The following is a 12,655-nucleotide window of genomic DNA, read 5'->3' as shown; positions in this document are numbered from 1 at the left end:
TCAGCATCATACCCTCCAGGTCCCTCCACGTCGAAGCAAATGGTGGGTATTTGACATTTCTTACATGTTTTTATCAATCACTTCCTTATGATTAGGGATTTGTCTATGTTTAGCTTAGAAATTTTTGTTTTATGTGTTTTAAAGTTCTGCTTTTAGGTATGCATATATATGCCTATATATACGCATAGACAGAGATACAGACGATACACATAGGGTTATTGTGTCTTGACCTTTTTTCATTATGAAATGTTCTTTATCGCTGGTATAGAAGTTCACTTAGTCGATATTAATTTTGCCATGACAGTGTCCTTATAGCTTTTTATTTACATTGGTTCACATTTTCTTCTCCTTTTACTTTATTTATTTGAGAAAGAGAGAGAGAGAGAGAGACAGTGCACACGGATAGGTAGGGAGGGGCAGAGGGAGAGAGGAAGGAGCAGACTCCTCGCTGAGGGGCAGCCTGACGTGGGCTCCTCTCAGGACCCTGAGTTCATGACCTCGAAATCAAGAGTCAGATGCTTAATCGACTGAGCCACCTAGGGGTCCCTCCTCCTTTTCCTTTTAAATTATTTGTGTTTTTATACTTAAATTTCATCTCTTGAAAACAAGATAGAGCAAAATCCTGCTTTTTTATTCACTCTGAAAATGTTTGCCTTTTATCTCTTTTGCCTTGTAAGGCAACATAGTCCCCTGTTTCAAGGATTAGAATTTGGATATATTTGGGGGGCCCTTCTATCCTTCCCTGCATCTCTACCTCTCATCCATTTCAGGCCCCAGTATAATTCTCCTTAGGAAGAGTCACAATAATAAATAATGGAACAAAAATCAAAACAAAACCAGGAACTATTCACAACAGGATGCAAACATAACCTTGGGAATGAAGGAATGAGGATTATTCTCTTTCATTTTAGTTTTTTATGGATGGGGGGGAAACGATTAATTGTTTATAATTAATAAATAACCTCTCTACAGTTTACTTTTACCCCCCAAATTCATGAATCTCTCTCAAAATCTCTAAATATAAAAGTACAGTTTAAAATATCAATTTATGGGGCACTTGGGTGGCTTGGTCAGTTGAGCAAACAACTCTTGGTTTCGGGTCAGGTCATGATCTCAGGGTCATGAGATTGATCACCACATGGGTTCTGTGCTCAGCGAGGAGTCTGCCTTTCCCCCTCTCTCTTCCTCCCCCTCTGGTCCTCCTCCTCCTCCTCTCCCTCCTCCTCCTCCTCCTCCTCCTCCTCCTCCTCCTTCTTCTTCTTCTTCTTCTTCTTCTTCTTCTTCTTCTTCTTCTTCTTCTTCTTCTTCTTCTCTCTCAAATAAGTAAATAAATCTTTGAAAATAAAGTAAGTAAAACATCAATTTATGTAATTCCTTGTCAATGTCTATGCCCAGAGCACCAATCATGAATTTAGGCAGAGATGGATTTCCTGAAGTGAATGGACATTTTAAATGTCAGAAGAATGTTCAAGAAGAGAGTGCGACATTTATTTCTTGCAGATTTAATCTTTGCTGTTTGCCTCAGATCTGATAGCCTTACAGGAAACAGAATTCAGAGTGCACGTTCAAATTACACCCTTTGGGAATTATGCCTGAATCAGCTCTGTTCCACTGGAAATCTTTACCTAGACATGTTTATGGAGAATTTGCATTAACACCCTTCCAAATAAAAGCCAAATAAATTTATTGACAGATTTGAACTTAAAATGTTCTTTTACTTCCCCCCTCTCACTTTTATCTAAAATACCCTCAGGTATAACTTACTTTAGTCTTTTTTTCTGAGGCTTGTAGAATGTAGTTTAATCAAAATGGCAGGTGAACTTTTTGTTTTTATAAGACTTTATGACCAAAGTTGTTTCCATCTGGACTAAAATAGTATTAAAACACCTACTTCCAATTAACTAAAGCAACTACTTCCATGGGTGATGATTTTTCTGGACACAACAGAGAACGCACTTTGAAATGGCACCAAACAAAGTAGGAGGGTTTGTGTCTATGACAAATACAAGTTTAGAAGTTCTGGTAGGGAAGTAGTCGTGTGCTACTATCATTACCGATGTGGGGTTTGGAAGGCTCGGTAGCTCTACGGAGGCTGCTCTGAAGACATCGTCAGGACGAGTAGTCCTTTTTAGGTAAATCTCCTAAATATGCAAGTGCAGTGTTTGACAGCCCTTAATTCCAACCATCTCCACGTTGCTTCGTTGTCATTACCAGAAGAGGACGTGTACGTGGGTAGGGCGGAGGGCGTGGGTGTGGGGGAGATTAGAGCAGTTCATCCGCATCTGTGGAAGATTCATCATCAGGACAAAAGGTTGGGACAGTCAGTGCTCGGGATTTCATTCTGAAGCGTCTGGTGCTTGTTCGTGCCACCATTCATGGAGCCGAATCTAATTCTCATCCACCGTGCTTGCTCTTCGGAGTCACTTAGGATCACCTTTAGCTGTGCTCAGAGATGTGTGGGAAGTCTGGCTCCTGTCCCAGCTCTATGACCTCACTCAGGGCTGACAGTCTTAAACCCCAGCAGCACCCAAGATTGAAAATGCAAAATTTGCCTTTGGGAACTAGGCTACCTTATCTGGTAAATATTTATTAATCTCCAATCTTGTGCCAGACTTCGTGAGAGAAGGTGGGGAAGAGGGTTTGGAGGTGGAGTTGGTCCTGTCCTTAGACCTGAGAAGAGGCGCCCTTGCCATGTGTCCCTCTAGCTTCACTCCTGCACGTGGCACATAGCAGGCCAAGGTTACCTGCCCACCCAGAGTTCATCCAGAGCCCATCTCTCAACTTTGAATGTGCTCTAAGCACTGACATCCCAGAAGTTTCTACCTGAATTGCTCATGTCTACTTCCTGAGCTTGCATGGACCTCTTTCCTGGGTTCATTGTTCTAGGGCTGACTATCCTCCGGCAGGACTAAACCTAGGGCTTTGGGGCTGGTCAAGAGGCAGCTGGTGGGGTGAGAGGATGCATGAATGAAGCCTGGATGTATGAGCTGGAGGTCACACACATGCGGTCAAAGCCCTTGTAATGAGGAAAGAATCGAGGGGTGGAAAGAAAAGGGGGAGAGCCGTGGAATACAAGAACTCGCCCTGAAATGTAGATTTCAAGTTAAGAGGACAAAGCTTATTTGAGAGCTTTTAGCTTCATTTTTAAGTTTTAAATATTAGACATCTGGTATTTGCACGCCTGCCTTGAACCCTGTAAATAATTAAGAGCTTGTCTACAAGCCTGGAGTTAAGAAATCAAACTAAATTATTATCATCAACTGCTATGTATGGTTTAATAAGGGCTTCTAATTTTTTTTTAGAAATATAGTAATATAATTCGGAATTCAGACTTCTGGGTTCAAAGCTAGGCTTTAGCTCTTAATCGTGGAAGATTTACAGAGGACATTTATTTAGCAAACTCACTAGTTGATCTACGTCCTCCATTCCCTCTGCGAAACACGAATGATACCCAAAACACTCATTGGCGTGATCTACTGCTGCACAATGAACTACTTAAACGGGGTTGGCTTCAAATAACAATCTTTTATTTCCTTCCCTAATCTGTAATTGGGAAGCGCTCAGCAGAGAGGGCTCTGCCCTATGCACAAGGTATAAGGTATCAGAGGGGCTCGGCTGGCACTGCAGGGTCTGCTTTCCTGGGAGCTGGTTCACGGGCCGGGGAGCCGAGCTGGTATCAGCCGGGAGTGTGCTGGGGCCCTGGCTCTTCCCCATGTCGCATCTCTGCAGGGTGCTGGGGCTTTTTTGCAGCATGTGGCTGGATTCCAAGAGGCAGGGATGCAAAGGAACAAGGTAAAAGTGCGTGGCGTTTTTATGACTTAATGTTGGAAGGCACAAGGCACCACCTTTGCCATGCTCCGCCACGGTAGTTACAGACGCTCCTCCAGGTTCCTGGGGAGGGGACGGAGATTCTACAGGAGCGTGTGAGGTGGTGCATCTAGTTACAAGCATATTGGAAATAGAATCCTCTGTGAGAGACGTATACATTTCTGCTTTTACCAGATGCTAAGGATTATTACTATTTTTAGTCCAAAACTCTTAATACCAATGTCAACACATAATTTAATCAAATATAACTGATGATGAAATTGAGTATTAAAAAAAGAAAGTGAGTATTTTAAAAAGTTGCTTTTTGTCCGCCCTGTGAACATTAGGCCTAATGTTTTGGAAGGACTAGACAAGAGTGAGCCATGCTAGTTGGATGTTGGAAAAGTATCTATGGAAGATCATAGAAAACAAAAAGAAATCTAGAAAGATTCTGTGTCGGATTGTTTCACATGTGTCTCCAGGTTTATTTTGCATCAGAGAAACTGAAACCAGAAAATGTTAAGCATATATTATACGTGTGGTTTCTGCCAGAAAAACAGCCCTGAATTCCATTAGCAACTTCTACCAAAAGAAAAGCCCTTGTCGAATTGACGTATATTATGCATTTAAAAGAAGTAGAATGTTTGAGGTATGCCCGAATCAGTTCCTAAGTATCCCTTGGTTCTTTCAATTCCTCCAGAAAGAGGCTCGCACTGCGTTCCCTGATCTTCACCCAAAAAGAAGCACATTTATCTGGCACTTGACCGCCTTGTGAGCCACTGGACTACCATATGTGTCATGTGGTTTTTAGTCAAGGATCCAACCGCTGGCTCCATCCATTATGGCCAAGATATCTGCGTCTGAGGGCACAAAGCAAGATAGCACATGCCATTCCACTCTGGTCATAGGTTTAGGAAGGATGCATCAGCCGGCATTCGTTGTACTTGAGGAGCGCTGGTGCTGCTGGGCCATTTGTCTTCACCCCCACCTTTGCACGGTGATTATTTGATTACAACCATTGGGAAAAAAAGGGGGGAGGGGGTATTGTGCAGAAGAACATGAGCCGGAATCGGACACTGGTTTTGAATCTTGGCTTCTCCACTACAATCTCTCTCTCTGCCCCCAACCCGTGTGGGTCGCTCTCTGACTCTATCTCTCTTGATCTTTCTCTCTCCCTCTCCCTCTGACACACACACACACACACACACACACACACTATCCTTCTCATTAAAATTACTCCTAAGACTAACTTAAAATAAAAATCATTTGTTGGGATCCCTGGGTGGCGCAGCAGTTTAGCGCCTGCCTTTGGCCCAGGGCACGATCCTGGAGATCTGGGATGGAATCCCACGTCGGGGTCCCGGTGCATGGAGCCTGCTTCTCCTTCTGCCTGCGTCTCTGCCTCTCTCTCTCACTGTGTGCCTATCATAAATAAATTTTAAAAAAATTTTAAAAATGCTAAAAAAAATCATTTGTTACCATTGCTCTCTATTTTCAAAGTATTTACTTAGGCAGAGATGTAGATAACTCATCCTGAAAATGTATCCTGTAATCCCTACCCTGTGAGGATTAGTGTCTCTGACGTGTAGTAGGAGCATCAAGAAAGACGTGTCACAGAAGCACAGAGAAAAACAAAACAAAACAAAAATGGGAATTGAAACCATTTACCCAAAGTGACACCTGAACCCAGCAACCTGTCCTTCCTAGTTGCTTACTATTTCAGCATCCTCCACTCTTTGGTGAATCCGTACATTCTATCTTTAGAACTCATTTAGAGAAAACAATTCCAAAAATGATACAAAGAGAATCCATCTGGAATCAATTGTTCAAATGCTCAGCAAAACTCTCCCTCTCTTTGGAACACTCCAGTCCTCTAAATAGAGTTAAGATTAAAATAACTCTCCCATATCACTGCTGGCCAGAAAGTGGGGGAAAGAGATGTGCCAACATAATGGAATGAGAATTCCCACAAAAGATTCCCTTATGGTGTTAACCCGCAGTCCGTCTAGCTGGTTCTCCTGGCCTCACACCTCCCGACAGTCACTCGGCGCTTATGGTGGAGCCTGGCAGTTCATTTCCTTTCTAAATAGAGCAAAGGGGTAGAGAAATCACCCTAAGAAAGAGAAGTTACCACCAGGAGGTACAAATAAAATGATCAGTGATCCAGTGGGCCGCCGGGCCATCAGTCCAGCCCCCGCCGACCGTATCCAGACTGTTACTCCGTGGCGTGCATTTTATCCCTTGGGGCAGAAGGAAAAATGCCTTTCTATACAGGCCAGGAACAGGAGATCCGTTCTTTAATAGAGACCCAAACCCACTCACCCTTCCCAGCGTGGACCCCTAAGACCCCTTGCGACCGGGCTTCCTGGGGTGTAGTTTTATCAGAGTATGTTTGCTTCTTCCTACGTGCAAATTTCAGGACATAAATAATGGACCCGACTCTGTGCAAAGTGATTTTCCAAAACACCAGGAAAAATGGGTTTCCTCCCATCCACTGGCTTTCACTACCCACAATCCCAAGCTTCACATCTCCTAGTGTCTCTTTTTATTCGTCCTAATTAGCAGTAAGTGAATCCAGTCGTGTTCTGTGGTCAGCCAACTTACAATTGGATTTTATGTGCACTTTATACTTAGCAACCTGCTGCTATCTGGCTCCAGACGCCGCCTCATCTCTGGTCATGGGAAGTGTCTGCTTTTGATTTATTTCTACTCGAAATCAAATGGTTGATTCTGTGTGCGTAGCCGACGCACTGCGCCCATGCTGGTTTTCTCGGTTTCTCGTTTTTGAGAAGTTTAAAGTTTTAATAGGCAGCGACCGATTTGTGCTGCTCTGTTGAATGCCTGGCGTGGGCACCAGGATTCGTTTCGTAAGGAAAAGCTATCCAAAGGTCACGCGCGGGGGCGTAAAGGCGAGTGGAATGTCAGATCACGCAGGAGGACGGAGCATCGTCAGCTCAGAATGGGCTTTCGGAGCGAGGATTCGAGCTCGGCCCTCTCTGACATAAGCCCCCTTAAAGGGACTCTGCTTGGGCACATTCTCTGTATCCCTTTCCCTCTGTGGATCCGCACTCTGTAGTTAGGACACTAATTCTGATACTGTGATGAGTGGTAAATGGGGTCTGCACATACAATCCAATTCCAGACCCCCCCCCCAAAAAAAAATCTCAGTATCAGTGATTTGCTATCCAATTTTCATGGATCATTTTTAATGATATAACCCAGACCCCGCTCCCTTATTTATCCCATCCTGGGCTCAGGCTGGGCCCTCTGGGGTTGCTTAGCTGTTTCTAAGAGTGAGAGGGAGTTACTTCAAAGCCCCAAACGTCCCCCAGCAGGCAGACCCAAGAGCTGTGAACACAGAGCTGCTCTGGTCTCTCCAGCCCACCCCCAAGCTCCTGTGACCCCACAATGTCCAGTGTCACACCCGTAAAGCCAAACTTGAAATCTCCCAGTGTTACTCATTGTAATTTGCAGTGAGTGCAGCCCGCCTAACGTCATGCCCTTGGAAGAAGCCTGGGAGGGAAAGATTCCCGTGGGTTGGCCACAACTTGACCTGAAGCTGCAAACCTCTGTTACACAGCCAGTCAGGGTCAGAGGCCTCAGTGGCTCGATCCCACCTCAAGTTATCCTGCTGGCGGCCAACGTGGTGTGGTTCTCATGGCTTGAGGAAGGTGCGTCCTACCCTGTCCTCGGTTCCACATGAAACTCAGGGCCTCAGCACCGTCAGACCAGAACTGGCCAAAGAGCTTGCCATCTTCACGGAAGGTGTCTGCTGACGCTGACCCCTCATAGACCATAATGTCCATTACCATCCCCAAAGAACTGCTTTAGTAGAGACCCAGGAAAAGGGCTCCAGGAACCCACCCTGTGCCATGCTTTTTATACTGGTCCCTGGAGGGGACGCTTCTCACACTCTTTCAGGTTTCCTTTCATTTTTCTCTTTAAGTAAACACTTTTTAAATTTTTTTTTTAGATTTTATTTATTTATCTTTTTGACAGAGAATGAGTGGAAGGAGAAGCAGAGGAAGAGGGAGAAGTAGCTTCTAAGCTCAGTGCAGAGCTGGATGTGGAGCCTGGTCTCACGGCCCTGAGATCTGACCTAAGCAGACATCCAGAGTTGGACATCCAGCCCGCTGAGCAACCCGAGGTCTCCTCTTTTAAAAGACCTGGTATAATCATTGATTACACCTTCTAAGCTAGTTGTTTCCAAGTCATCTGTACTGGCAAACGCCCTCAGTGGAGGAAGGAGGAGCTATATGCAGAACTTTGCATTCATTTACTACAAAAACATTAATTGAGCATCTATTATGTGCACGAAGTGATGAGTGCATAAAAACATTTACAATCCCTGACCGGAAGGACACAACTAAGTCCAATATACAGCGAGGGTCCAAGAGAGTATGATAAGGCCTTGGAATAGGAAGCCCTGGGGCCATGTGGGCACAGGGGTGGTCTGACCTTGCATCGTCAGGGTAAGCCCTGCCATCAGAGGAAGTCTACACAGCCACGTACTGTTTCGAGTGTTTTTTATGGATCAAACACATAATACCTCCACTGTATTATTTTTCCATAATACCTCCAGCGTATTGGTTGTATATGGAATCCTTCTGTCCTTATGTGACTCCTGTCCTTGTGGTTTGCAGTGCAAGTTGACCTACAATCCGGAGAAAGGATAGCATAGCCATTAAGACTAGGGACTGTGGAATTGGGTCATAACTCAGTTCCCCTCTAGCTGTGCTGTGACTTTGGGCAAGCTCTTTAGCTTCCCCTTACCTTGGCTTTCTCCTCTGTGAAATGCCGCGATACTATTTTCCTCACAAAGATGGAATGAACATTAACAGAATCAATACACAGAAAGCACATAAGCAGGGCTTGGCTCATGATAAAATGTTGGCCATGGTTGTAATCATGGCGAGGGGGCATGAAATATTTTGTGGTTGAAAATGGGTTTCTGACAAAACTGGAAAAGTTTGGGAATGAAACTTTTCTTCCAGGGGCCTGGCCGGGGAGAATGAAGCCAGTTGCCATCAACAGGCATAAATCCTGTCGTCACCAGTCCTAAGTCAGCAACACATGTTGGGCCACTCGGTTCAAACTTGTCATGTCCATTTCTTACATGTCCATTGGTAATGGCCAGTGAGGACATCATCGCCTGAGATGCTTTCCTGCTCCAGGTGCGTGAGATACACCCGATTATTTCAGGGCATCCAATCTCGATGGACTGCACTATATGAGGCTCTTTCTTCCAAGATCCTATGACAGCCAGACTCTATCCTGATCCACCCAGTATGAACCTTAACACTCCTGGAATCCACAAAAACACTAATTTTACTTACCTCCCAGTGATACATAAAACCTGAGGTCATGGGCACAAATGACAGGGGGGAGGACATAAGGGCAGGGAGGGGAAGAGACATTTATTGAAGTCATGATGGAGATAGAGGGTTGAAAATGTACAGTTAGATTAGGGAAAAATATACTCCAGTTTTCATTTGGGCCCATTTTTCTGAGTAGGTTTAAAACTTTTTCTTCCTCCCTTACAACTTCTATTTTCCTGTGATATCTCATTACTCAGTAACAAGCAAGAAATATAAATAACCAGGACCTGCAGAAATCTCCCAAGTCTCAATGCCATTTACAACTACTCAGGTTTTGGATTCAGAGGGATGAAATGATAATGTCTCATGGAGGTGAGGGTGAGTCAAGAATAATCTTTCAATTCCCTATCCATAAGTCTCCATTTCCTTCCTACCTGTCTCTCTCTTTCTCCCCCTCTCTCATTTTAATTTCTCCGTGGAGGTGAAGGGGGCTGCATCTGGGTGGCTCAGTTGAGTGTCTGACTCTTGATTTTCACTCAGGTCATGATCCCAGTGTCGTGAGATCAAAGAGTTCTGTGTCGGGCTCAGCGCTCAGCATGGAGTCTGCTGGAGATTCTCTCCCTCTCCCTCTCCTTCTCCCTCTGCTCTCTCTCTCTCTCTCTCAAATAAATAAATAAATCTTAAAAAAGAATCTCCACCAAGTCTTTCTCCAACTCTCTCTACCCCTCTGCCCATTTGTTACCTATCATCTACCTATCTAAGGTCTAGACTGAAGAAATGACTATTAGTGTTTCCAGGATATCTGCACTTTGGGAACCAAGACGGTTGTTGTAAATGTGTGTTTAGTATGAAGGATGGAAGCACATGAAATCCCACCCAGAAGGTAAACAACTAAGCCACCTCTCTGTGCCAAGTATTGTCCCTTGAGGCTTCAGATCATCTCATTTTATTCCCTACAACAGTGCTGTGGCAGGTTTCAGTCTTTCTATTTCTCCAAAGTGGAAATATGAGGCTTAGGGAAATTAAAACTTTTTCTTGTGTCCATAGCTGAGAAGTGGTAAATTTGTCTCCATTTAACACACAGGGAAATGGATTCAGGAAAAAAATAATTTTAAAACAGTTGCAAAACTAAATTAAATGAAAATAAGGCATGTTTTGGGGATCCAAATGGTCCCCCCAATGACGTGGCAGTTGGGTGCTTCCTGGGAGACAGCAATTCCCCACCGCTCAGCCGGTCTCTGACATACATTTCCTCTCTGTCTTTCTCTCAGCTCCTTCACCTACCACTCCCCCCTGGACCAACTTCCCTCTCTCTCTCAAAACAGAGCACCTGGCCCATCAGCCCTTTACCTGTGCCCCCGCCATGCTGGCTGTGGGATTGTTCTCGGACCATATTCAACAATGGACCCTTCCTTCCCTGGGACAGAAGACCTCCAGAAGCTCCCATGACACTTGCTTCTTATGCAACCTCCATCCCCTCAAGTCCTCACCAATGAATGAAGGGGGAGTTTCCATTTCTGATGAGATGTCAGTGAGGTGGGATTTTTCAAAACATTAACTATTTCAGGTATTTTTTTGGGTTAAAAATCTACTATGGTTTAAGAGGCTCCTGTCAAGTTTATCCACAACTATTGCGCTGGCTGAAACTGAGTCATGAGTCATGCCTATGCCCTGAGAGTGGAAACAGGTCAGCCAGCAGTTGAAGAAGTGGGTGGCACAGTGAAAAGAACGTGGGACATGCATCTGCCAATTGTTGGATAACTAGCTATGTGACCTTGGTTACATCACCTCTACTTCCTCTAAGACTCACGCGGTACATCCTGCTGTTCCCAGAAGGTGCTGTGTCAGTCAAATGAGATAATGGCTGTGGGAGAGTTTTAAAAACATTATATACGTATAAGAATACAAATACGAATATAGGATACAAAGATACACATTTTATTTACATATAAATTATATATATATGCATGTATGCAAGCATTTTTGACGTAGACGTAGATGGAGAGTAGTCTATACGGCATAAACACCATTTCCATTAAGCCAGAAGCTGAGTGACTCAGACTGGCAATGAGCAAATGATGAAGAAGGAAAGGTCATGGGACATCTAGAGGCAACACGGAGCTGAGTCATTCTCCCGAGGCCCTCATTACATTGTGGCAAGTCAGTACGGGTGACACGGGGAGGGCATATCAGGTGAGCGAAGGAGAGGGAGGGAGGTTGTACTTTTGTCCGTGAAATGGCTCAGGTGGTAGAAGGTGAGTGACAAGGCAGAAACAGACTGGCGGCTGAGGACACTCCATCGGGAGCTGTTACCCACCCATTAACTCATTCAATTAGGTAGTCATTCTTCTCACAAGTGTTGAGCACCTACTATGTGCAACGTACTGTGGGGGGCGAGGCTGCATGACAGAGTTCTCGCCCTCCCTCATGTAGGTAACAAAGGCCTAGGGAAGTCAAGACAAAGTGAATGCACAAATGGGATATGGTGATCCCTCCCCATCCATGTCTTATTCTCCGTGGCGAGCTCAAAACACCACCCCAAGAAAGTGTAGGACTGGCCCTTCCTCTGCATGGGAGAGTTAGGTGTGCCCCGTGTAGGGCCTGGGCCTATGGTGGTAAAACAAACGGCAATGCTGGAGTAGAGGTTTGGTTGTTTTGTTTTGAGACAGAGAGGGAGGGAGGGAGGGGATGGATAGGGGCATGGGAGAGACAGAGAGAGAGAGGATCTTACGCTGGCTTCATGGCCATCCCAGAGCCTGTTGCAGGGCTCAATCCTGAGATCATGATTTGAGCCAAAATCAAGAGTCAGATGTTTTACTGACGGAGCCACCAGGCATCCCTGAGGATTGGTTGTTTTGAAAGAAGACCTTCAAAGGAGTCAGGATGCTGAGGGCGAGTGCTTGGTCACCAAGTAGGGTGTTGGGCTAGTGCACAGGAGTCAAGGGATAGTTCTAGTCCTGCTTCCGGAGCGCTGAACCCCCTCACCCCGCTTATGCCCTCAGTATCTGTCTCCGCGTGCAGATTATATCTCCCCTTTAGGAGCCTTGGGATGATGAATCTGGTAATAAATGTCAGTCTCCACAGTGCTGGGTAGGTAAGTGCTTGGGGGAACTCGGCTCCTCGTGCCAGCTTCTCCCCCAGAGTAAATACTGCCTCGGTTATTGGCGTCTGGAGGTTAATGTGGTTGGAAGGGAGTGGATCTTAATAAAACTTGTCCACTGACTACACAACTTCATTAAAATATCATATTGATTTCAAACTCCTCCCCCTCGTCCTCTCCCCACCCCGCCCCAGCTTTCTGGATGGTCTCACTATAAAGAAAGAACTCCTTCCTACAAGATCGAATGTTGTTCTAAATTGGCAATAAATAAATAAATAAATAAATAAATAAATAGGCAGGGCCTTGTGTGGCCTTTGCATTTGTCCAAACAAGGGGCACGTTCTTTGGAAGCGTAATTTTCAAGGATATTATGTGACGCTTCTTCAAGTCTGGAAATGGAAATAATTTCACCTGCAATATTTAGAGCTGG

Source organism: Vulpes lagopus, chromosome 3, assembly GCF_018345385.1.
Source record: "Vulpes lagopus strain Blue_001 chromosome 3, ASM1834538v1, whole genome shotgun sequence".
Classification (NCBI taxonomy): Eukaryota; Metazoa; Chordata; class Mammalia; order Carnivora; family Canidae; genus Vulpes; species Vulpes lagopus.
This window is presented reverse-complemented; position numbering follows the sequence as displayed.